The sequence below is a fragment of the Lepisosteus platostomus genome, chromosome 2 (assembly GCF_059453375.1).
Source record: "Lepisosteus platostomus isolate fLepPlt1 chromosome 2, fLepPlt1.hap1, whole genome shotgun sequence".
NCBI classification, from domain to species: Eukaryota; Metazoa; Chordata; class Actinopteri; order Semionotiformes; family Lepisosteidae; genus Lepisosteus; species Lepisosteus platostomus.
The window spans coordinates 42,194,196-42,221,920 of record NC_142612.1 but is presented as its reverse complement, the minus strand read 5'-3'; positions in this window follow the sequence as shown (position 1 = coordinate 42,221,920).

Genomic DNA, 27,725 nt, shown 5'->3' with positions numbered 1-27,725 from the left:
TGACCAAACTTGCAGAAACATGTTTATTTCTGCTGAAAAACACGTTTTGACACTTTCTGCAAACTGGGGTTAAGAGCTGAGTGTGTGGGCTCTTCTGAGTCTTGCAGTTACATAGGGATTCAGTTGTCTGAAAAAACGCGTTTATTTCGAGCTGAAAAACACGTTTTCAAAAGTGTGCTGTTACTGCCCCATAACTTACATGGGGTTGACCAAACTTGCAGAAACATGTTTATTTCTGCTGAAAATCACGTTTTGACACTTTCTGCACACTGGGGTTAAGAGCTGAGTGTGTGGGCTCTACTGAGTCTTGCAGTTACATAGGGATTCAGTTGTCTGAAAAAACGCGTTTATTTCGGGCTGAAAAACACGTTTTCAAAAGTGTGCTGTTACTTCCCCATAACTTACATGGGGGTGACCAAACTTGCAGAAACATGTTTATTTCTGCTGAAAAACACGTTTTGACACTTTCTGCACACTGGGGTTAAGAGCTGAGTGTGTGGGCTCTTTTGAGCCTTGCAGTTACATAGGGATTCAGTTGTCTGAAAAAACGCGTTTATTTCGGGCTGAAAAACACGTTTTCAAAAGTGTTCTGTTACTGCCCCATAACTTACATGGGGGTGACCAAACTTGCAGAAACATGTTTATTTCTGCTGAAAAACACGTTTTGACACTTTCTGCACACTGGGGTTAAGAGCTGAGTGTGTGGGCTCTTCTGAGTCTTGCAGTTACATAGGGATTCAGTTGTCTGAAAAAACGCGTTTATTTCGGGCTGAAAAACACGTTTTCAAAAGTGTGCTGTTACTGCCCCATAACTTACATGGGGTTGACCAAACTTGCAGAAACATGTTTATTTCTGCTGAAAATCACGTTTTGACACTTTCTGCACACTGGGGTTAAGAGCTGAGTGTGTGGGCTCTTTTGAGCCTTGCAGTTACATAGGGATTCAGTTGTCTGAAAAAACGCGTTTATTTCGGGCTGAAAAACACGTTTTCAAAAGTGTTCTGTTACTGCCCCATAACTTACATGGGGGTGACCAAACTTGCAGAAACATGTTTATTTCTGCTGAAAATCACGTTTTGACACTTTCTGCACACTGGGGTTAAGAGCTGAGTGTGTGGGCTCTACTGAGTCTTGCAGTTACATAGGGATTCAGTTGTCTGAAAAAACGCGTTTATTTCGGGCTGAAAAACACGTTTTCAAAAGTGTGCTGTTACTTCCCCATAACTTACATGGGGGTGACCAAACTTGCAGAAACATGTTTATTTCTGCTGAAAAACACGTTTTGACACTTTCTGCACACTGGGGTTAAGAGCTGAGTGTGTGGGCTCTTTTGAGCCTTGCAGTTACATAGGGATTCAGTTGTCTGAAAAAACGCGTTTATTTCGGGCTGAAAAACACGTTTTCAAAAGTGTGCTGTTACTGCACCATAACTTACATGGGGGTGACCAAACTTGCAGAAACATGTTTATTTCTGCTGAAAAACACGTTTTGACACTTTCTGCACACTGGGGTTAAGAGCTGAGTGTGTGGGCTCTTTTGAGCCTTGCAGTTACATAGGGATTCAGTTGTCTGAAAAAACGTGTTTATTTCGGGCTGAAAAACACGTTTTCAAAAGTGTGCTGTTACTGCCCCATAACTTACATGGGGGTGACCAAACTTGCAGAAACATGTTTATTTCTGCTGAAAAACACGTTTTGACACTTTCTGCACACTGGAGTTAAGAGCTGAGTGTGTAGGCTCTTCTGAGTCTTGCAGTTACATAGGGATTCAGTTGTCTGAAAAAACGCGTTTATTTCGGGCTGAAAAACACGTTTTCAAAAGTGTGCTGTTACTGCCCCATAACTTACATGGGGGTGACCAAACTTGCAGAAACATGTTTATTTCTGCTGAAAATCATGTTTTGACACTTTCTGCACACTGGGGTTAAGAGCTGAGTGTGTGGGCTCTTCTGAGTCTTGCAGTTACATAGGGATTCAGTTGTCTGAAAAAACGCGTTTATTTCGGGCTGAAAAACACGTTTTCAAAAGTGTGCTGTTACTGCCCCATAACTTACATGGGGGTGACCAAACTTGCAGAAACATGTTTATTTCTGCTGAAAATCATGTTTTGACACTTTCTGCACACTGGGGTTAAGAGCTGAGTGTGTGGGCTCTTTTGAGCCTTGCAGTTACAAAGGGATTCAGTTGTCTGAAAAAACGTGTTTATTTCGGGCTGAAAAACACGTTTTCAAAAGTGTGCTGTTACTGCACCATAACTTACATGGGGGTGACCAAACTTGCAGAAACATGTTTATTTCTGCTGAAAAACACGTTTTGACACTTTCTGCACACTGGGGTTAAGAGCTGAGTGTGTGGGCTCTTTTGAGCCTTGCAGTTACATAGGGATTCAGTTGTCTGAAAAAACGTGTTTATTTCGGGCTGAAAAACACGTTTTCAAAAGTGTGCTGTTACTGCCCCATAACTTACATGGGGGTGACCAAACTTGCAGAAACATGTTTATTTCTGCTGAAAAACAAGTTTTGACACTTTCTGCACACTGGAGTTAAGAGCTGAGTGTGTAGGCTCTTCTGAGTCTTGCAGTTACATAGGGATTCAGTTGTCTGAAAAAACGCGTTTATTTCGGGCTGAAAAACACGTTTTCAAAAGTGTGCTGTTACTGCCCCATAACTTACATGGGGGTGACCAAACTTGCAGAAACATGTTTATTTCTGCTGAAAATCATGTTTTGACACTTTCTGCACACTGGGGTTAAGAGCTGAGTGTGTGGGCTCTTCTGAGTCTTGCAGTTACATAGGGATTCAGTTGTCTGAAAAAACGCGTTTATTTCGGGCTGAAAAACACGTTTTCAAAAGTGTGCTGTTACTGCCCCATAACTTACATGGGGGTGACCAAACTTGCAGAAACATGTTTATTTCTGCTGAAAATCATGTTTTGACACTTTCTGCACACTGGGGTTAAGAGCTGAGTGTGTGGGCTCTTCTGAGTCTTGCAGTTACATAGGGATTCAGTTGTCTGAAAAAACGCGTTTATTTCGGGCTGAAAAACACGTTTTCAAAAGTGTGCTGTTACTGCCCCATAACTTACATGGGGGTGACCAAACTTGCAGAAACATGTTTATTTCTGCTGAAAATCATGTTTTGACACTTTCTGCACACTGGGGTTAAGAGCTGAGTGTGTGGGCTCTTTTGAACCTTGCAGTTACAAAGGGATTCAGTTGTCTGAAAAAACGCGTTTATTTCGGGCTGAAAAACACGTTTTCAAAAGTGTGCTGTTACTGCCCCATAACTTACATGGGGGTGACCAAACTTGCAGAAACATGTTTATTTCTGCTGAAAATCATGTTTTGACACTTTCTGCACACTGGGATTAAGAGCTGAGTGTGTGGGCTCTTTTGAGCCTTGCAGTTACAAAGGGATTCAGTTGTCTGAAAAAACGCGTTTATTTCGGGCTGAAAAACACGTTTTCAAAAGTGTGCTGTTACTGCCCCATAACTTACATGGGGGTGACCAAACTTGCAGAAACATGTTTATTTCTGCTGAAAAACACGTTTTGACACTTTCTGCACACTGGGGTTAAGAGCTGAGTGTGTGGGCTCTTCTGAGTCTTGCAGTTACATAGGGATTCAGTTGTCTGAAAAAACGCGTTTATTTCGGGCTGAAAAACACGTTTTCAAAAGTGTGCTGTTACTGCCCCATAACTTACATGGGGGTGACCAAACTTGCAGAAACATGTTTATTTCTGGTGAAAATCATGTTTTGACACTTTCTGCACACTGGGATTAAGAGCTGAGTGTGTGGGCTCTTTTGAGCCTTGCAGTTACAAAGGGATTCAGTTGTCTGAAAAAACGCGTTTATTTCGGGCTGAAAAACACGTTTTCAAAAGTGTGCTGTTACTGCCCCATAACTTACATGGGGGTGACCAAACTTGCAGAAACATGTTTATTTCTGCTGAAAAACACGTTTTGACACTTTCTGCACACTGGGGTTAAGAGCTGAGTGTGTGGGCTCTTCTGAGTCTTGCAGTTACATAGGGATTCAGTTGTCTGAAAAAACGCATTTATTTCGGGCTGAAAAACACGTTTTCAAAAGTGTGCTGTTACTGCCCCATAACTTACATGGGGTTGACCAAACTTGCAGAAACATGTTTATTTCTGCTGAAAATCACGTTTTGACACTTTCTGCACACTGGGGTTAAGAGCTGAGTGTGTGGGCTCTTTTGAGCCTTGCAGTTACATAGGGATTCAGTTGTCTGAAAAAACGCGTTTATTTCGGGCTGAAAAACACGTTTTCAAAAGTGTTCTGTTACTGCCCCATAACTTACATGGGGGTGACCAAACTTGCAGAAACATGTTTATTTCTGCTGAAAATCACGTTTTGACACTTTCTGCACACTGGGGTTAAGAGCTGAGTGTGTGGGCTCTTCTGAGTCTTGCAGTTACATAGGGATTCAGTTGTCTGAAAAAACGCGTTTATTTCGGGCTGAAAAACACGTTTTCAAAAGTGTGCTGTTACTGCCCCATAACTTACATGGGGTTGACCAAACTTGCAGAAACATGTTTATTTCTGCTGAAAATCACGTTTTGACACTTTCTGCACACTGGGGTTAAGAGCTGAGTGTGTGGGCTCTACTGAGTCTTGCAGTTACATAGGGATTCAGTTGTCTGAAAAAACGCGTTTATTTCGGGCTGAAAAACACGTTTTCAAAAGTGTGCTGTTACTGCCCCATAACTTACATGGGGGTGACCAAACTTGCAGAAACATGTTTATTTCTGCTGAAAAACACGTTTTGACACTTTCTGCACACTGGAGTTAAGAGCTGAGTGTGTGGGCTCTTCTGAGTCTTGCAGTTACATAGGGATTCAGTTGTCTGAAAAAACGCGTTTATTTCGGGCTGAAAAACACGTTTTCAAAAGTGTGCTGTTACTGCCCCATAACTTACATGGGGGTGACCAAACTTGCAGAAACATGTTTATTTCTGCTGAAAAACACGTTTTGACACTTTCTGCACACTGGGGTTAAGAGCTGAGTGTGTGGGCTCTTCTGAGTCTTGCAGTTACATAGGGATTCAGTTGTCTGAAAAAACGCATTTATTTCGGGCTGAAAAACACGTTTTCAAAAGTGTGCTGTTACTGCCCCATAACTTACATGGGGTTGACCAAACTTGCAGAAACATGTTTATTTCTGCTGAAAATCACGTTTTGACACTTTCTGCACACTGGGGTTAAGAGCTGAGTGTGTGGGCTCTTTTGAGCCTTGCAGTTACATAGGGATTCAGTTGTCTGAAAAAACGCGTTTATTTCGGGCTGAAAAACACGTTTTCAAAAGTGTTCTGTTACTGCCCCATAACTTACATGGGGGTGACCAAACTTGCAGAAACATGTTTATTTCTGCTGAAAATCACGTTTTGACACTTTCTGCACACTGGGGTTAAGAGCTGAGTGTGTGGGCTCTTCTGAGTCTTGCAGTTACATAGGGATTCAGTTGTCTGAAAAAACGCGTTTATTTCGGGCTGAAAAACACGTTTTCAAAAGTGTGCTGTTACTGCCCCATAACTTACATGGGGTTGACCAAACTTGCAGAAACATGTTTATTTCTGCTGAAAATCACGTTTTGACACTTTCTGCACACTGGGGTTAAGAGCTGAGTGTGTGGGCTCTACTGAGTCTTGCAGTTACATAGGGATTCAGTTGTCTGAAAAAACGCGTTTATTTCGGGCTGAAAAACACGTTTTCAAAAGTGTGCTGTTACTGCCCCATAACTTACATGGGGGTGACCAAACTTGCAGAAACATGTTTATTTCTGCTGAAAAACACGTTTTGACACTTTCTGCACACTGGAGTTAAGAGCTGAGTGTGTGGGCTCTTCTGAGTCTTGCAGTTACATAGGGATTCAGTTGTCTGAAAAAACGCGTTTATTTCGGGCTGAAAAACACGTTTTCAAAAGTGTGCTGTTACTGCCCCATAACTTACATGGGGGTGACCAAACTTGCAGAAACATGTTTATTTCTGCTGAAAAACACGTTTTGACACTTTCTGCACACTGGGGTTAAGAGCTGAGTGTGTGGGCTCTTCTGAGTCTTGCAGTTACATAGGGATTCAGTTGTCTGAAAAAACGCGTTTATTTCGGGCTGAAAAACACGTTTTCAAAAGTGTGCTGTTACTGCCCCATAACTTACATGGGGTTGACCAAACTTGCAGAAACATGTTTATTTCTGCTGAAAATCACGTTTTGACACTTTCTGCACACTGGGGTTAAGAGCTGAGTGTGTGGGCTCTACTGAGTCTTGCAGTTACATAGGGATTCAGTTGTCTGAAAAAACGCGTTTATTTCGGGCTGAAAAACACGTTTTCAAAAGTGTGCTGTTACTGCCCCATAACTTACATGGGGTTGACCAAACTTGCAGAAACATGTTTATTTCTGCTGAAAATCACGTTTTGACACTTTCTGCACACTGGGGTTAAGAGCTGAGTGTGTGGGCTCTACTGAGTCTTGCAGTTACATAGGGATTCAGTTGTCTGAAAAAACGCGTTTATTTCGGGCTGAAAAACACGTTTTCAAAAGTGTGCTGTTACTGCCCCATAACTTACATGGGGGTGACCAAACTTGCAGAAACATGTTTATTTCTGCTGAAAATCATGTTTTGACACTTTCTGCACACTGGGGTTAAGAGCTGAGTGTGTGGGCTCTTCTGAGTCTTGCAGTTACATAGGGATTCAGTTGTCTGAAAAAACGCGTTTATTTCGGGCTGAAAAACACGTTTTCAAAAGTGTGCTGTTACTGCCCCATAACTTACATGGGGGTGACCAAACTTGCAGAAACATGTTTATTTCTGCTGAAAATCATGTTTTGACACTTTCTGCACACTGGGGTTAAGAGCTGAGTGTGTGGGCTCTTTTGAGCCTTGCAGTTACAAAGGGATTCAGTTGTCTGAAAAAACGCGTTTATTTCGGGCTGAAAAACACGTTTTCAAAAGTGTGCTGTTACTGCCCCATAACTTACATGGGGGTGACCAAACTTGCAGAAACATGTTTATTTCTGCTGAAAAACACGTTTTGACACTTTCTGCACACTGGGGTTAAGAGCTGAGTGTGTGGGCTCTTCTGAGTCTTGCAGTTACATAGGGATTCAGTTGTCTGAAAAAACGCGTTTATTTCGGGCTGAAAAACACGTTTTCAAAAGTGTGCTGTTACTGCCCCATAACTTACATGGGGTTGACCAAACTTGCAGAAACATGTTTATTTCTGCTGAAAATCACGTTTTGACACTTTCTGCACACTGGGGTTAAGAGCTGAGTGTGTGGGCTCTTTTGAGCCTTGCAGTTACATAGGGATTCAGTTGTCTGAAAAAACGCGTTTATTTCGGGCTGAAAAACACGTTTTCAAAAGTGTTCTGTTACTGCCCCATAACTTACATGGGGGTGACCAAACTTGCAGAAACATGTTTATTTCTGCTGAAAAACACGTTTTGACACTTTCTGCACACTGGGGTTAAGAGCTGAGTGTGTGGGCTCTTCTGAGTCTTGCAGTTACATAGGGATTCAGTTGTCTGAAAAAACGCGTTTATTTCGGGCTGAAAAACACGTTTTCAAAAGTGTGCTGTTACTGCCCCATAACTTACATGGGGTTGACCAAACTTGCAGAAACATGTTTATTTCTGCTGAAAATCACGTTTTGACACTTTCTGCACACTGGGGTTAAGAGCTGAGTGTGTGGGCTCTTCTGAGTCTTGCAGTTACATAGGGATTCAGTTGTCTGAAAAAACGCGTTTATTTCGGGCTGAAAAACACGTTTTCAAAAGTGTGCTGTTACTGCCCCATAACTTACATGGGGTTGACCAAACTTGCAGAAACATGTTTATTTCTGCTGAAAATCACGTTTTGACACTTTCTGCACACTGGGGTTAAGAGCTGAGTGTGTGGGCTCTACTGAGTCTTGCAGTTACATAGGGATTCAGTTGTCTGAAAAAACGCGTTTATTTCGGGCTGAAAAACACGTTTTCAAAAGTGTGCTGTTACTTCCCCATAACTTACATGGGGGTGACCAAACTTGCAGAAACATGTTTATTTCTGCTGAAAAACACGTTTTGACACTTTCTGCACACTGGGGTTAAGAGCTGAGTGTGTGGGCTCTTTTGAGCCTTGCAGTTACATAGGGATTCAGTTGTCTGAAAAAACGCGTTTATTTCGGGCTGAAAAACACGTTTTCAAAAGTGTTCTGTTACTGCCCCATAACTTACATGGGGGTGACCAAACTTGCAGAAACATGTTTATTTCTGCTGAAAAACACGTTTTGACACTTTCTGCACACTGGGGTTAACAGCTGAGTGTGTGGGCTCTTCTGAGTCTTGCAGTTACATAGGGATTCAGTTGTCTGAAAAAACGCGTTTATTTCGGGCTGAAAAACACGTTTTCAAAAGTGTGCTGTTACTGCCCCATAACTTACATGGGGTTGACCAAACTTGCAGAAACATGTTTATTTCTGCTGAAAATCACGTTTTGACACTTTCTGCACACTGGGGTTAAGAGCTGAGTGTGTGGGCTCTTTTGAGCCTTGCAGTTACATAGGGATTCAGTTGTCTGAAAAAACGCGTTTATTTCGGGCTGAAAAACACGTTTTCAAAAGTGTTCTGTTACTGCCCCATAACTTACATGGGGGTGACCAAACTTGCAGAAACATGTTTATTTCTGCTGAAAATCACGTTTTGACACTTTCTGCACACTGGGGTTAAGAGCTGAGTGTGTGGGCTCTACTGAGTCTTGCAGTTACATAGGGATTCAGTTGTCTGAAAAAACGCGTTTATTTCGGGCTGAAAAACACGTTTTCAAAAGTGTGCTGTTACTTCCCCATAACTTACATGGGGGTGACCAAACTTGCAGAAACATGTTTATTTCTGCTGAAAAACACGTTTTGACACTTTCTGCACACTGGGGTTAAGAGCTGAGTGTGTGGGCTCTTTTGAGCCTTGCAGTTACATAGGGATTCAGTTGTCTGAAAAAACGCGTTTATTTCGGGCTGAAAAACACGTTTTCAAAAGTGTGCTGTTACTGCACCATAACTTACATGGGGGTGACCAAACTTGCAGAAACATGTTTATTTCTGCTGAAAAACACGTTTTGACACTTTCTGCACACTGGGGTTAAGAGCTGAGTGTGTGGGCTCTTTTGAGCCTTGCAGTTACATAGGGATTCAGTTGTCTGAAAAAACGTGTTTATTTCGGGCTGAAAAACACGTTTTCAAAAGTGTGCTGTTACTGCACCATAACTTACATGGGGGTGACCAAACTTGCAGAAACATGTTTATTTCTGCTGAAAAACACGTTTTGACACTTTCTGCACACTGGGGTTAAGAGCTGAGTGTGTGGGCTCTTTTGAGCCTTGCAGTTACATAGGGATTCAGTTGTCTGAAAAAACGTGTTTATTTCGGGCTGAAAAACACGTTTTCAAAAGTGTGCTGTTACTGCCCCATAACTTACATGGGGGTGACCAAACTTGCAGAAACATGTTTATTTCTGCTGAAAAACACGTTTTGACACTTTCTGCACACTGGAGTTAAGAGCTGAGTGTGTGGGCTCTACTGAGTCTTGCAGTTACATAGGGATTCAGTTGTCTGAAAAAACGCGTTTATTTCGGGCTGAAAAACACGTTTTCAAAAGTGTGCTGTTACTTCCCCATAACTTACATGGGGGTGACCAAACTTGCAGAAACATGTTTATTTCTGCTGAAAAACACGTTTTGACACTTTCTGCACACTGGGGTTAAGAGCTGAGTGTGTGGGCTCTTTTGAGCCTTGCAGTTACATAGGGATTCAGTTGTCTGAAAAAACGCGTTTATTTCGGGCTGAAAAACACGTTTTCAAAAGTGTTCTGTTACTGCCCCATAACTTACATGGGGGTGACCAAACTTGCAGAAACATGTTTATTTCTGCTGAAAAACACGTTTTGACACTTTCTGCACACTGGGGTTAACAGCTGAGTGTGTGGGCTCTTCTGAGTCTTGCAGTTACATAGGGATTCAGTTGTCTGAAAAAACGCGTTTATTTCGGGCTGAAAAACACGTTTTCAAAAGTGTGCTGTTACTGCCCCATAACTTACATGGGGTTGACCAAACTTGCAGAAACATGTTTATTTCTGCTGAAAATCACGTTTTGACACTTTCTGCACACTGGGGTTAAGAGCTGAGTGTGTGGGCTCTTTTGAGCCTTGCAGTTACATAGGGATTCAGTTGTCTGAAAAAACGCGTTTATTTCGGGCTGAAAAACACGTTTTCAAAAGTGTTCTGTTACTGCCCCATAACTTACATGGGGGTGACCAAACTTGCAGAAACATGTTTATTTCTGCTGAAAATCACGTTTTGACACTTTCTGCACACTGGGGTTAAGAGCTGAGTGTGTGGGCTCTACTGAGTCTTGCAGTTACATAGGGATTCAGTTGTCTGAAAAAACGCGTTTATTTCGGGCTGAAAAACACGTTTTCAAAAGTGTGCTGTTACTTCCCCATAACTTACATGGGGGTGACCAAACTTGCAGAAACATGTTTATTTCTGCTGAAAAACACGTTTTGACACTTTCTGCACACTGGGGTTAAGAGCTGAGTGTGTGGGCTCTTTTGAGCCTTGCAGTTACATAGGGATTCAGTTGTCTGAAAAAACGCGTTTATTTCGGGCTGAAAAACACGTTTTCAAAAGTGTGCTGTTACTGCACCATAACTTACATGGGGGTGACCAAACTTGCAGAAACATGTTTATTTCTGCTGAAAAACACGTTTTGACACTTTCTGCACACTGGGGTTAAGAGCTGAGTGTGTGGGCTCTTTTGAGCCTTGCAGTTACATAGGGATTCAGTTGTCTGAAAAAACGTGTTTATTTCGGGCTGAAAAACACGTTTTCAAAAGTGTGCTGTTACTGCACCATAACTTACATGGGGGTGACCAAACTTGCAGAAACATGTTTATTTCTGCTGAAAAACACGTTTTGACACTTTCTGCACACTGGGGTTAAGAGCTGAGTGTGTGGGCTCTTTTGAGCCTTGCAGTTACATAGGGATTCAGTTGTCTGAAAAAACGTGTTTATTTCGGGCTGAAAAACACGTTTTCAAAAGTGTGCTGTTACTGCCCCATAACTTACATGGGGGTGACCAAACTTGCAGAAACATGTTTATTTCTGCTGAAAAACACGTTTTGACACTTTCTGCACACTGGAGTTAAGAGCTGAGTGTGTAGGCTCTTCTGAGTCTTGCAGTTACATAGGGATTCAGTTGTCTGAAAAAACGCGTTTATTTCGGGCTGAAAAACACGTTTTCAAAAGTGTGCTGTTACTGCCCCATAACTTACATGGGGGTGACCAAACTTGCAGAAACATGTTTATTTCTGCTGAAAATCATGTTTTGACACTTTCTGCACACTGGGGTTAAGAGCTGAGTGTGTGGGCTCTTCTGAGTCTTGCAGTTACATAGGGATTCAGTTGTCTGAAAAAACGCGTTTATTTCGGGCTGAAAAACACGTTTTCAAAAGTGTGCTGTTACTGCCCCATAACTTACATGGGGGTGACCAAACTTGCAGAAACATGTTTATTTCTGCTGAAAATCATGTTTTGACACTTTCTGCACACTGGGGTTAAGAGCTGAGTGTGTGGGCTCTTCTGAGTCTTGCAGTTACATAGGGATTCAGTTGTCTGAAAAAACGCGTTTATTTCGGGCTGAAAAACACGTTTTCAAAAGTGTGCTGTTACTGCCCCATAACTTACATGGGGGTGACCAAACTTGCAGAAACATGTTTATTTCTGCTGAAAAACACGTTTTGACACTTTCTGCACACTGGGGTTAAGAGCTGAGTGTGTGGGCTCTTTTGAGCCTTGCAGTTACATAGGGATTCAGTTGTCTGAAAAAACGCGTTTATTTCGGGCTGAAAAACACGTTTTCAAAAGTGTTCTGTTACTGCCCCATAACTTACATGGGGGTGACCAAACTTGCAGAAACATGTTTATTTCTGCTGAAAATCACGTTTTGACACTTTCTGCACACTGGGGTTAAGAGCTGAGTGTGTGGGCTCTACTGAGTCTTGCAGTTACATAGGGATTCAGTTGTCTGAAAAAACGCGTTTATTTCGGGCTGAAAAACACGTTTTCAAAAGTGTGCTGTTACTTCCCCATAACTTACATGGGGGTGACCAAACTTGCAGAAACATGTTTATTTCTGCTGAAAAACACGTTTTGACACTTTCTGCACACTGGGGTTAAGAGCTGAGTGTGTGGGCTCTTTTGAGCCTTGCAGTTACATAGGGATTCAGTTGTCTGAAAAAACGCGTTTATTTCGGGCTGAAAAACACGTTTTCAAAAGTGTGCTGTTACTGCACCATAACTTACATGGGGGTGACCAAACTTGCAGAAACATGTTTATTTCTGCTGAAAAACACGTTTTGACACTTTCTGCACACTGGGGTTAAGAGCTGAGTGTGTGGGCTCTTTTGAGCCTTGCAGTTACATAGGGATTCAGTTGTCTGAAAAAACGTGTTTATTTCGGGCTGAAAAACACGTTTTCAAAAGTGTGCTGTTACTGCACCATAACTTACATGGGGGTGACCAAACTTGCAGAAACATGTTTATTTCTGCTGAAAAACACGTTTTGACACTTTCTGCACACTGGGGTTAAGAGCTGAGTGTGTGGGCTCTTTTGAGCCTTGCAGTTACATAGGGATTCAGTTGTCTGAAAAAACGTGTTTATTTCGGGCTGAAAAACACGTTTTCAAAAGTGTGCTGTTACTGCCCCATAACTTACATGGGGGTGACCAAACTTGCAGAAACATGTTTATTTCTGCTGAAAAACACGTTTTGACACTTTCTGCACACTGGAGTTAAGAGCTGAGTGTGTAGGCTCTTCTGAGTCTTGCAGTTACATAGGGATTCAGTTGTCTGAAAAAACGCGTTTATTTCGGGCTGAAAAACACGTTTTCAAAAGTGTGCTGTTACTGCCCCATAACTTACATGGGGGTGACCAAACTTGCAGAAACATGTTTATTTCTGCTGAAAATCATGTTTTGACACTTTCTGCACACTGGGGTTAAGAGCTGAGTGTGTGGGCTCTTCTGAGTCTTGCAGTTACATAGGGATTCAGTTGTCTGAAAAAACGCGTTTATTTCGGGCTGAAAAACACGTTTTCAAAAGTGTGCTGTTACTGCCCCATAACTTACATGGGGGTGACCAAACTTGCAGAAACATGTTTATTTCTGCTGAAAATCATGTTTTGACACTTTCTGCACACTGGGGTTAAGAGCTGAGTGTGTGGGCTCTTCTGAGTCTTGCAGTTACATAGGGATTCAGTTGTCTGAAAAAACGCGTTTATTTCGGGCTGAAAAACACGTTTTCAAAAGTGTGCTGTTACTGCCCCATAACTTACATGGGGGTGACCAAACTTGCAGAAACATGTTTATTTCTGCTGAAAAACACGTTTTGACACTTTCTGCACACTGGGGTTAAGAGCTGAGTGTGTGGGCTCTTCTGAGTCTTGCAGTTACATAGGGATTCAGTTGTCTGAAAAAACGCGTTTATTTCGGGCTGAAAAACACGTTTTCAAAAGTGTGCTGTTACTGCCCCATAACTTACATGGGGTTGACCAAACTTGCAGAAACATGTTTATTTCTGCTGAAAATCACGTTTTGACACTTTCTGCACATTGGGGTTAAGAGCTGAGTGTGTGGGCTCTTTTGAGCCTTGCAGTTACATAGGGATTCAGTTGTCTGAAAAAACGCGTTTATTTCGGGCTGAAAAACACGTTTTCAAAAGTGTTCTGTTACTGCCCCATAACTTACATGGGGGTGACCAAACTTGCAGAAACATGTTTATTTCTGCTGAAAAACACGTTTTGACACTTTCTGCACACTGGGGTTAAGAGCTGAGTGTGTGGGCTCTTCTGAGTCTTGCAGTTACATAGGGATTCAGTTGTCTGAAAAAACGCGTTTATTTCGGGCTGAAAAACACGTTTTCAAAAGTGTGCTGTTACTGCCCCATAACTTACATGGGGTTGACCAAACTTGCAGAAACATGTTTATTTCTGCTGAAAATCACGTTTTGACACTTTCTGCACACTGGGGTTAAGAGCTGAGTGTGTGGGCTCTACTGAGTCTTGCAGTTACATAGGGATTCAGTTGTCTGAAAAAACGCGTTTATTTCGGGCTGAAAAACACGTTTTCAAAAGTGTGCTGTTACTTCCCCATTACTTACATGGGGGTGACCAAACTTGCAGAAACATGTTTATTTCTGCTGAAAAACACGTTTTGACACTTTCTGCACACTGGGGTTAAGAGCTGAGTGTGTGGGCTCTTCTGAGTCTTGCAGTTACATAGGGATTCAGTTGTCTGAAAAAACGCGTTTATTTCGGGCTGAAAAACACGTTTTCAAAAGTGTGCTGTTACTGCCCCATAACTTACATGGGGTTGACCAAACTTGCAGAAACATGTTTATTTCTGCTGAAAATCACGTTTTGACACTTTCTGCACACTGGGGTTAAGAGCTGAGTGTGTGGGCTCTACTGAGTCTTGCAGTTACATAGGGATTCAGTTGTCTGAAAAAACGCGTTTATTTCGGGCTGAAAAACACGTTTTCAAAAGTGTGCTGTTACTTCCCCATAACTTACATGGGGGTGACCAAACTTGCAGAAACATGTTTATTTCTGCTGAAAAACACGTTTTGACACTTTCTGCACACTGGGGTTAAGAGCTGAGTGTGTGGGCTCTTTTGAGCCTTGCAGTTACATAGGGATTCAGTTGTCTGAAAAAACGCGTTTATTTCGGGCTGAAAAACACGTTTTCAAAAGTGTTCTGTTACTGCCCCATAACTTACATGGGGGTGACCAAACTTGCAGAAACATGTTTATTTCTGCTGAAAAACACGTTTTGACACTTTCTGCACACTGGGGTTAACAGCTGAGTGTGTGGGCTCTTCTGAGTCTTGCAGTTACATAGGGATTCAGTTGTCTGAAAAAACGCGTTTATTTCGGGCTGAAAAACACGTTTTCAAAAGTGTGCTGTTACTGCCCCATAACTTACATGGGGTTGACCAAACTTGCAGAAACATGTTTATTTCTGCTGAAAATCACGTTTTGACACTTTCTGCACACTGGGGTTAAGAGCTGAGTGTGTGGGCTCTTTTGAGCCTTGCAGTTACATAGGGATTCAGTTGTCTGAAAAAACGCGTTTATTTCGGGCTGAAAAACACGTTTTCAAAAGTGTTCTGTTACTGCCCCATAACTTACATGGGGGTGACCAAACTTGCAGAAACATGTTTATTTCTGCTGAAAATCACGTTTTGACACTTTCTGCACATTGGGGTTAAGAGCTGAGTGTGTGGGCTCTACTGAGTCTTGCAGTTACATAGGGATTCAGTTGTCTGAAAAAACGCGTTTATTTCGGGCTGAAAAACACGTTTTCAAAAGTGTGCTGTTACTTCCCCATAACTTACATGGGGGTGACCAAACTTGCAGAAACATGTTTATTTCTGCTGAAAAACACGTTTTGACACTTTCTGCACACTGGGGTTAAGAGCTGAGTGTGTGGGCTCTTTTGAGCCTTGCAGTTACATAGGGATTCAGTTGTCTGAAAAAACGCGTTTATTTCGGGCTGAAAAACACGTTTTCAAAAGTGTGCTGTTACTGCACCATAACTTACATGGGGGTGACCAAACTTGCAGAAACATGTTTATTTCTGCTGAAAAACACGTTTTGACACTTTCTGCACACTGGGGTTAAGAGCTGAGTGTGTGGGCTCTTTTGAGCCTTGCAGTTACATAGGGATTCAGTTGTCTGAAAAAACGTGTTTATTTCGGGCTGAAAAACACGTTTTCAAAAGTGTGCTGTTACTGCACCATAACTTACATGGGGGTGACCAAACTTGCAGAAACATGTTTATTTCTGCTGAAAAACACGTTTTGACACTTTCTGCACACTGGGGTTAAGAGCTGAGTGTGTGGGCTCTTTTGAGCCTTGCAGTTACATAGGGATTCAGTTGTCTGAAAAAACGTGTTTATTTCGGGCTGAAAAACACGTTTTCAAAAGTGTGCTGTTACTGCCCCATAACTTACATGGGGGTGACCAAACTTGCAGAAACATGTTTATTTCTGCTGAAAAACACGTTTTGACACTTTCTGCACACTGGAGTTAAGAGCTGAGTGTGTAGGCTCTTCTGAGTCTTGCAGTTACATAGGGATTCAGTTGTCTGAAAAAACGCGTTTATTTCGGGCTGAAAAACACGTTTTCAAAAGTGTGCTGTTACTGCCCCATAACTTACATGGGGGTGACCAAACTTGCAGAAACATGTTTATTTCTGCTGAAAATCATGTTTTGACACTTTCTGCACACTGGGGTTAAGAGCTGAGTGTGTGGGCTCTTCTGAGTCTTGCAGTTACATAGGGATTCAGTTGTCTGAAAAAACGCGTTTATTTCGGGCTGAAAAACACGTTTTCAAAAGTGTGCTGTTACTGCCCCATAACTTACATGGGGGTGACCAAACTTGCAGAAACATGTTTATTTCTGCTGAAAATCATGTTTTGACACTTTCTGCACACTGGGGTTAAGAGCTGAGTGTGTGGGCTCTTCTGAGTCTTGCAGTTACATAGGGATTCAGTTGTCTGAAAAAACGCGTTTATTTCGGGCTGAAAAACACGTTTTCAAAAGTGTGCTGTTACTGCCCCATAACTTACATGGGGGTGACCAAACTTGCAGAAACATGTTTATTTCTGCTGAAAATCATGTTTTGACACTTTCTGCACACTGGGGTTAAGAGCTGAGTGTGTGGGCTCTTTTGAGCCTTGCAGTTACAAAGGGATTCAGTTGTCTGAAAAAACGTGTTTATTTCGGGCTGAAAAACACGTTTTCAAAAGTGTGCTGTTACTGCCCCATAACTTACATGGGGGTGACCAAACTTGCAGAAACATGTTTATTTCTGCTGAAAAACAAGTTTTGACACTTTCTGCACACTGGGGTTAAGAGCTGAGTGTGTGGGCTCTTTTGAGCCTTGCAGTTACATAGGGATTCAGTTGTCTGAAAAAACGTGTTTATTTCGGGCTGAAAAACACGTTTTCAAAAGTGTGCTGTTACTGCCCCATAACTTACATGGGGGTGACCAAACTTGCAGAAACATGTTTATTTCTGCTGAAAAACAAGTTTTGACACTTTCTGCACACTGGAGTTAAGAGCTGAGTGTGTAGGCTCTTCTGAGTCTTGCAGTTACATAGGGATTCAGTTGTCTGAAAAAACGCGTTTATTTCGGGCTGAAAAACACGTTTTCAAAAGTGTGCTGTTACTGCCCCATAACTTACATGGGGGTGACCAAACTTGCAGAAACATGTTTATTTCTGCTGAAAATCATGTTTTGACACTTTCTGCACACTGGGGTTAAGAGCTGAGTGTGTGGGCTCTTCTGAGTCTTGCAGTTACATAGGGATTCAGTTGTCTGAAAAAACGCGTTTATTTCGGGCTGAAAAACACGTTTTCAAAAGTGTGCTGTTACTGCCCCATAACTTACATGGGGGTGACCAAACTTGCAGAAACATGTTTATTTCTGCTGAAAATCATGTTTTGACACTTTCTGCACACTGGGGTTAAGAGCTGAGTGTGTGGGCTCTTCTGAGTCTTGCAGTTACATAGGGATTCAGTTGTCTGAAAAAACGCGTTTATTTCGGGCTGAAAAACACGTTTTCAAAAGTGTGCTGTTACTGCCCCATAACTTACATGGGGGTGACCAAACTTGCAGAAACATGTTTATTTCTGCTGAAAATCATGTTTTGACACTTTCTGCACACTGGGGTTAAGAGCTGAGTGTGTGGGCTCTTTTGAACCTTGCAGTTACAAAGGGATTCAGTTGTCTGAAAAAACGCGTTTATTTCGGGCTGAAAAACACGTTTTCAAAAGTGTGCTGTTACTGCCCCATAACTTACATGGGGGTGACCAAACTTGCAGAAACATGCTTATTTCTGCTGAAAATCATGTTTTGACACTTTCTGCACACTGGGGTTAAGAGCTGAGTGTGTGGGCTCTTCTGAGTCTTGCAGTTACATAGGGATTCAGTTGTCTGAAAAAACGCGTTTATTTCGGGCTGAAAAACACGTTTTCAAAAGTGTGCTGTTACTGCCCCATAACTTACATGGGGGTGACCAAACTTGCAGAAACATGTTTATTTCTGCTGAAAATCATGTTTTGACACTTTCTGCACACTGGGGTTAAGAGCTGAGTGTGTGGGCTCTTCTGAGTCTTGCAGTTACATAGGGATTCAGTTGTCTGAAAAAACGCGTTTATTTCGGGCTGAAAAACACGTTTTCAAAAGTGTGCTGTTACTGCCCCATAACTTACATGGGGGTGACCAAACTTGCAGAAACATGTTTATTTCTGCTGAAAATCATGTTTTGACACTTTCTGCACACTGGGGTTAAGAGCTGAGTGTGTGGGCTCTTTTGAACCTTGCAGTTACAAAGGGATTCAGTTGTCTGAAAAAACGCGTTTATTTCGGGCTGAAAAACACGTTTTCAAAAGTGTGCTGTTACTGCCCCATAACTTACATGGGGGTGACCAAACTTGCAGAAACATGTTTATTTCTGCTGAAAAACACGTTTTGACACTTTCTGCACACTGGGGTTAAGAGCTGAGTGTGTGGGCTCTTCTGAGTCTTGCAGTTACATAGGGATTCAGTTGTCTGAAAAAACGCGTTTATTTCGGGCTGAAAAACACGTTTTCAAAAGTGTGCTGTTACTGCCCCATAACTTACATGGGGTTGACCAAACTTGCAGAAACATGTTTATTTCTGCTGAAAATCATGTTTTGACACTTTCTGCACACTGGGGTTAAGAGCTGAGTGTGTGGGCTCTTCTGAGTCTTGCAGTTACATAGGGATTCAGTTGTCTGAAAAAACGCGTTTATTTCGGGCTGAAAAACACGTTTTCAAAAGTGTGCTGTTACTGCCCCATAACTTACATGGGGGTGACCAAACTTGCAGAAACATGTTTATTTCTGCTGAAAATCATGTTTTGACACTTTCTGCACACTGGGGTTAAGAGCTGAGTGTGTGGGCTCTTTTGAGCCTTGCAGTTACAAAGGGATTCAGTTGTCTGAAAAAACGCGTTTATTTCGGGCTGAAAAACACGTTTTCAAAAGTGTGCTGTTACTGACCCATAACTTACATGGGGGTGACCAAACTTGCAGAAACATGTTTATTTCTGCTGAAAAACACGTTTTGACACTTTCTGCACACTGGGGTTAAGAGCTGAGTGTGTGGGCTCTTCTGAGTCTTGCAGTTACATAGGGATTCAGTTGTCTGAAAAAACGCATTTATTTCGGGCTGAAAAACACGTTTTCAAAAGTGTGCTGTTACTGCCCCATAACTTACATGGGGTTGACCAAACTTGCAGAAACATGTTTATTTCTGCTGAAAATCACGTTTTGACACTTTCTGCACACTGGGGTTAAGAGCTGAGTGTGTGGGCTCTTTTGAGCCTTGCAGTTACATAGGGATTCAGTTGTCTGAAAAAACGCGTTTATTTCGGGCTGAAAAACACGTTTTCAAAAGTGTTCTGTTACTGCCCTATAACTTACATGGGGGTGACCAAACTTGCAGAAACATGTTTATTTCTGCTGAAAATCACGTTTTGACACTTTCTGCACACTGGGGTTAAGAGCTGAGTGTGTGGGCTCTTCTGAGTCTTGCAGTTACATAGGGATTCAGTTGTCTGAAAAAACGCGTTTATTTCGGGCTGAAAAACACGTTTTCAAAAGTGTGCTGTTACTGCCCCATAACTTACATGGGGTTGACCAAACTTGCAGAAACATGTTTATTTCTGCTGAAAATCACGTTTTGACACTTTCTGCACACTGGGGTTAAGAGCTGAGTGTGTGGGCTCTACTGAGTCTTGCAGTTACATAGGGATTCAGTTGTCTGAAAAAACGCGTTTATTTCGGGCTGAAAAACACGTTTTCAAAAGTGTGCTGTTACTGCCCCATAACTTACATGGGGGTGACCAAACTTGCAGAAACATGTTTATTTCTGCTGAAAAACACGTTTTGACACTTTCTGCACACTGGAGTTAAGAGCTGAGTGTGTGGGCTCTTCTGAGTCTTGCAGTTACATAGGGATTCAGTTGTCTGAAAAAACGCGTTTATTTCGGGCTGAAAAACACGTTTTCAAAAGTGTGCTGTTACTGCCCCATAACTTACATGGGGGTGACCAAACTTGCAGAAACATGTTTATTTCTGCTGAAAAACACGTTTTGACACTTTCTGCACACTGGGGTTAAGAGCTGAGTGTGTGGGCTCTTCTGAGTCTTGCAGTTACATAGGGATTCAGTTGTCTGAAAAAACGCGTTTATTTCGGGCTGAAAAACACGTTTTCAAAAGTGTGCTGTTACTGCCCCATAACTTACATGGGGTTGACCAAACTTGCAGAAACATGTTTATTTCTGCTGAAAATCATGTTTTGACACTTTCTGCACACTGGGGTTAAGAGCTGAGTGTGTGGGCTCTTCTGAGTCTTGCAGTTACATAGGGATTCAGTTGTCTGAAAAAACGCGTTTATTTCGGGCTGAAAAACACGTTTTCAAAAGTGTGCTGTTACTGCCCCATAACTTACATGGGGGTGACCAAACTTGCAGAAACATGTTTATTTCTGCTGAAAATCATGTTTTGACACTTTCTGCACACTGGGGTTAAGAGCTGAGTGTGTGGGCTCTTTTGAGCCTTGCAGTTACAAAGGGATTCAGTTGTCTGAAAAAACGCGTTTATTTCGGGCTGAAAAACACGTTTTCAAAAGTGTGCTGTTACTGACCCATAACTTACATGGGGGTGACCAAACTTGCAGAAACATGTTTATTTCTGCTGAAAAACACGTTTTGACACTTTCTGCACACTGGGGTTAAGAGCTGAGTGTGTGGGCTCTTCTGAGTCTTGCAGTTACATAGGGATTCAGTTGTCTGAAAAAACGCATTTATTTCGGGCTGAAAAACACGTTTTCAAAAGTGTGCTGTTACTGCCCCATAACTTACATGGGGTTGACCAAACTTGCAGAAACATGTTTATTTCTGCTGAAAATCACGTTTTGACACTTTCTGCACACTGGGGTTAAGAGCTGAGTGTGTGGGCTCTTTTGAGCCTTGCAGTTACATAGGGATTCAGTTGTCTGAAAAAACGCGTTTATTTCGGGCTGAAAAACACGTTTTCAAAAGTGTTCTGTTACTGCCCTATAACTTACATGGGGGTGACCAAACTTGCAGAAACATGTTTATTTCTGCTGAAAATCACGTTTTGACACTTTCTGCACACTGGGGTTAAGAGCTGAGTGTGTGGGCTCTTCTGAGTCTTGCAGTTACATAGGGATTCAGTTGTCTGAAAAAACGCGTTTATTTCGGGCTGAAAAACACGTTTTCAAAAGTGTGCTGTTACTGCCCCATAACTTACATGGGGTTGACCAAACTTGCAGAAACATGTTTATTTCTGCTGAAAATCACGTTTTGACACTTTCTGCACACTGGGGTTAAGAGCTGAGTGTGTGGGCTCTACTGAGTCTTGCAGTTACATAGGGATTCAGTTGTCTGAAAAAACGCGTTTATTTCGGGCTGAAAAACACGTTTTCAAAAGTGTGCTGTTACTGCCCCATAACTTACATGGGGGTGACCAAACTTGCAGAAACATGTTTATTTCTGCTGAAAAACACGTTTTGACACTTTCTGCACACTGGAGTTAAGAGCTGAGTGTGTGGGCTCTTCTGAGTCTTGCAGTTACATAGGGATTCAGTTGTCTGAAAAAACGCGTTTATTTCGGGCTGAAAAACACGTTTTCAAAAGTGTGCTGTTACTGCCCCATAACTTACATGGGGGTGACCAAACTTGCAGAAACATGTTTATTTCTGCTGAAAAACACGTTTTGACACTTTCTGCACACTGGGGTTAAGAGCTGAGTGTGTGGGCTCTTCTGAGTCTTGCAGTTACATAGGGATTCAGTTGTCTGAAAAAACGCGTTTATTTCGGGCTGAAAAACACGTTTTCAAAAGTGTGCTGTTACTGCCCCATAACTTACATGGGGTTGACCAAACTTGCAGAAACATGTTTATTTCTGCTGAAAATCACGTTTTGACACTTTCTGCACACTGGGGTTAGCAGCTGAGTGTGTGGGCTCTACTGAGTCTTGCAGTTACATAGGGATTCAGTTTTCTGAAAAAACGCGTTTATTTCGGGCTGAAAAACACGTTTTCAAAAGTGTGCTGTTACTTCCCCATACCTTACATGGGGGTGACCAAACTTGCAGAAACATGTTTATTTCTGCTGAAAAACACGTTTTGACACTTTCTGCACACTGGGGTTAAGAGCTGAGTGTGTGGGCTCTTCTGAGTCTTGCAGTTACATAGGGATTCAGTTGTCTGAAAAAACGCGTTTATTTCGGGCTGAAAAACACGTTTTCAAAAGTGTGCTGTTACTGCCCCATAACTTACATGGGGTTGACCAAACTTGCAGAAACATGTTTATTTCTGCTGAAAATCACGTTTTGACACTTTCTGCACACTGGGGTTAAGAGCTGAGTGTGTGGGCTCTACTGAGTCTTGCAGTTACATAGGGATTCAGTTGTCTGAAAAAACGCGTTTATTTCGGGCTGAAAAACACGTTTTCAAAAGTGTGCTGTTACTGCCCCATAACTTACATGGGGTTGACCAAACTTGCAGAAACATGTTTATTTCTGCTGAAAATCACGTTTTGACACTTTCTGCACACTGGGGTTAAGAGCTGAGTGTGTGGGCTCTACTGAGTCTTGCAGTTACATAGGGATTCAGTTGTCTGAAAAAACGCGTTTATTTCGGGCTGAAAAACACGTTTTCAAAAGTGTGCTGTTACTGCCCCATAACTTACATGGGGGTGACCAAACTTGCAGAAACATGTTTATTTCTGCTGAAAATCATGTTTTGACACTTTCTGCACACTGGGGTTAAGAGCTGAGTGTGTGGGCTCTTCTGAGTCTTGCAGTTACATAGGGATTCAGTTGTCTGAAAAAACGCGTTTATTTCGGGCTGAAAAACACGTTTTCAAAAGTGTGCTGTTACTGCCCCATAACTTACATGGGGGTGACCAAACTTGCAGAAACATGTTTATTTCTGCTGAAAATCATGTTTTGACACTTTCTGCACACTGGGGTTAAGAGCTGAGTGTGTGGGCTCTTTTGAGCCTTGCAGTTACAAAGGGATTCAGTTGTCTGAAAAAACGCGTTTATTTCGGGCTGAAAAACACGTTTTCAAAAGTGTGCTGTTACTGCCCCATAACTTACATGGGGGTGACCAAACTTGCAGAAACATGTTTATTTCTGCTGAAAAACACGTTTTGACACTTTCTGCACACTGGGGTTAAGAGCTGAGTGTGTGGGCTCTTCTGAGTCTTGCAGTTACATAGGGATTCAGTTGTCTGAAAAAACGCGTTTATTTCGGGCTGAAAAACACGTTTTCAAAAGTGTGCTGTTACTGCCCCATAACTTACATGGGGTTGACCAAACTTGCAGAAACATGTTTATTTCTGCTGAAAATCACGTTTTGACACTTTCTGCACACTGGGGTTAAGAGCTGAGTGTGTGGGCTCTTTTGAGCCTTGCAGTTACATAGGGATTCAGTTGTCTGAAAAAACGCGTTTATTTCGGGCTGAAAAACACGTTTTCAAAAGTGTTCTGTTACTGCCCCATAACTTACATGGGGGTGACCAAACTTGCAGAAACATGTTTATTTCTGCTGAAAAACACGTTTTGACACTTTCTGCACACTGGGGTTAAGAGCTGAGTGTGTGGGCTCTTCTGAGTCTTGCAGTTACATAGGGATTCAGTTGTCTGAAAAAACGCGTTTATTTCGGGCTGAAAAACACGTTTTCAAATGTGTGCTGTTACTGCCCCATAACTTACATGGGGTTGACCAAACTTGCAGAAACATGTTTATTTCTGCTGAAAATCACGTTTTGACACTTTCTGCACACTGGGGTTAAGAGCTGAGTGTGTGGGCTCTACTGAGTCTTGCAGTTACATAGGGATTCAGTTGTCTGAAAAAACGCGTTTATTTCGGGCTGAAAAACACGTTTTCAAAAGTGTGCTGTTACTTCCCCATAACTTACATGGGGGTGACCAAACTTGCAGAAACATGTTTATTTCTGCTGAAAAACACGTTTTGACACTTTCTGCACACTGGGGTTAAGAGCTGAGTGTGTGGGCTCTTCTGAGTCTTGCAGTTACATAGGGATTCAGTTGTCTGAAAAAACGCGTTTATTTCGGGCTGAAAAACACGTTTTCAAAAGTGTTCTGTTACTGCCCCATAACTTACATGGGGGTGACCAAACTTGCAGAAACATGTTTATTTCTGCTGAAAAACACGTTTTGACACTTTCTGCACACTGGGGTTAAGAGCTGAGTGTGTGGGCTCTTCTGAGTCTTGCAGTTACATAGGGATTCAGTTGTCTGAAAAAACGCGTTTATTTCGGGCTGAAAAACACGTTTTCAAAAGTGTGCTGTTACTGCCCCATAACTTACATGGGGTTGACCAAACTTGCAGAAACATGTTTATTTCTGCTGAAAATCACGTTTTGACACTTTCTGCACACTGGGGTTAAGAGCTGAGTGTGTGGGCTCTTTTGAGCCTTGCAGTTACATAGGGATTCAGTTGTCTGAAAAAACGCGTTTATTTCGGGCTGAAAAACACGTTTTCAAAAGTGTTCTGTTACTGCCCCATAACTTACATGGGGGTGACCAAACTTGCAGAAACATGTTTATTTCTGCTGAAAATCACGTTTTGACACTTTCTGCACACTGGGGTTAAGAGCTGAGTGTGTGGGCTCTACTGAGTCTTGCAGTTACATAGGGATTCAGTTGTCTGAAAAAACGCGTTTATTTCGGGCTGAAAAACACGTTTTCAAAAGTGTGCTGTTACTTCCCCATAACTTACATGGGGGTGACCAAACTTGCAGAAACATGTTTATTTCTGCTGAAAAACACGTTTTGACACTTTCTGCACACTGGGGTTAAGAGCTGAGTGTGTGGGCTCTTTTGAGCCTTGCAGTTACATAGGGATTCAGTTGTCTGAAAAAACGCGTTTATTTCGGGCTGAAAAACACGTTTTCAAAAGTGTGCTGTTACTGCACCATAACTTACATGGGGGTGACCAAACTTGCAGAAACATGTTTATTTCTGCTGAAAAACACGTTTTGACACTTTCTGCACACTGGGGTTAAGAGCTGAGTGTGTGGGCTCTTTTGAGCCTTGCAGTTACATAGGGATTCAGTTGTCTGAAAAAACGTGTTTATTTCGGCTGAAAAACACGTTTTCAAAAGTGTGCTGTTACTGCACCATAACTTACATGGGGGTGACCAAACTTGCAGAAACATGTTTATTTCTGCTGAAAAACACGTTTTGACACTTTCTGCACACTGGGGTTAAGAGCTGAGTGTGTGGGCTCTTTTGAGCCTTGCAGTTACATAGGGATTCAGTTGTCTGAAAAAACGCGTTTATTTCGGGCTGAAAAACACGTTTTCAAAAGTGTGCTGTTACTGCCCCATAACTTACATGGGGGTGACCAAACTTGCAGAAACATGTTTATTTCTGCTGAAAAACACGTTTTGACACTTTCTGCACACTGGAGTTAAGAGCTGAGTGTGTAGGCTCTTCTGAGTCTTGCAGTTACATAGGGATTCAGTTGTCTGAAAAAACGCGTTTATTTCGGGCTGAAAAACACGTTTTCAAAAGTGTGCTGTTACTGCCCCATAACTTACATGGGGGTGACCAAACTTGCAGAAACATGTTTATTTCTGCTGAAAATTATGTTTTGACACTTTCTGCACACTGGGGTTAAGAGCTGAGTGTGTGGGCTCTTCTGAGTCTTGCAGTTACATAGGGATTCAGTTGTCTGAAAAAACGCGTTTATTTCGGGCTGAAAAACACGTTTTCAAAAGTGTGCTGTTACTGCCCCATAACTTACATGGGGGTGACCAAACTTGCAGAAACATGTTTATTTCTGCTGAAAATAAGGTTTTGACACTTTCTGCACACTGGGGTTAAGAGCTGAGTGTGTGGGCTCTTCTGAGTCTTGCAGTTACATAGGGATTCAGTTGTCTGAAAAAACGCGTATATTTCGGGCTGAAAAACACGTTTTCAAAAGTGTGCTGTTACTGCCCCATAACTTACATGGGGGTGACCAAACTTGCAGAAACATGTTTATTTCTGCTGAAAATCATGTTTTGACACTTTCTGCACACTGGGGTTAAGAGCTGAGTGTGTGGGCTCTTTTGAGCCTTGCAGTTACAAAGGGATTCAGTTGTCTGAAAAAACGCGTTTATTTCGGGCTGAAAAACACGTTTTCAAAAGTGTGCTGTTACTGCCCCATAACTTACATGGGGGTGACCAAACTTGCAGAAACATGTTTATTTCTGCTGAAAAACACGTTTTGACACTTTCTGCACACTGGGGTTAAGAGCTGAGTGTGTGGGCTCTTCTGAGTCTTGCAGTTACATAGGGATTCAGTTGTCTGAAAAAACGCGTTTATTTCGGGCTGAAAAACACGTTTTCAAAAGTGTGCTGTTACTGCCCCATAACTTACATGGGGTTGACCAAACTTGCAGAAACATGTTTATTTCTGCTGAAAATCATGTTTTGACACTTTCTGCACACTGGGGTTAAGAGCTGAGTGTGTGGGCTCTTCTGAGTCTTGCAGTTACATAGGGATTCAGTTGTCTGAAAAAACGCGTTTATTTCGGGCTGAAAAACACGTTTTCAAAAGTGTGCTGTTACTGCCCCATAACTTACATGGGGGTGACCAAACTTGCAGAAACATGTTTATTTCTGCTGAAAATCATGTTTTGACACTTTCTGCACACTGGGGTTAAGAGCTGAGTGTGTGGGCTCTTTTGAGCCTTGCAGTTACAAAGGGATTCAGTTGTCTGAAAAAACGCGTTTAATTCGGGATGAAAAACACGTTTTCAAAAGTGTGCTGTTACTGCCCCATAACTTACATGGGGGTGACCAAACTTGCAGAAACATGTTTATTTCTGCTGAAAAACACGTTTTGACACTTTCTGCACACTGGGGTTAAGAGCTGAGTGTGTGGGCTCTTCTGAGTCTTGCAGTTACATAGGGATTCAGTTGTCTGAAAAAAACGCATTTATTTCGGGCTGAAAAACACGTTTTCAAAAGTGTGCTGTTACTGCCCCATAACTTACATGGGGTTGACCAAACTTCCAGAAACATGTTTATTTCTGCTGAAAATCACGTTTTGACACTTTCTGCACACTGGGGTTAAGAGCTGAGTGTGTGGGCTCTTTTGAGCCTTGCAGTTACATAGGGATTCAGTTGTCTGAAAAAACGCGTTTATTTCGGGCTGAAAAACACGTTTTCAAAAGTGTTCTGTTACTGCCCCATAACTTACATGGGGTTGACCAAACTTGCAGAAACATGTTTATTTCTGCTGAAAATCATGTTTTGACACTTTCTGCACACTGGGGTTAAGAGCTGAGTGTGTGGGCTCTTCTGAGTCTTGCAGTTACATAGGGATTCAGTTGTCTGAAAAAACGCGTTTATTTCGGGCTGAAAAACACGTTTTCAAAAGTGTGCTGTTACTGCCCCATAACTTACATGGGGGTGACCAAACTTGCAGAAACATGTTTATTTCTGCTGAAAAACACGTTTTGACACTTTCTGCACACTGGGGTTAAGAGCTGAGTGTGTGGGCTCTTTTGAGCCTTGCAGTTACATAGGGATTC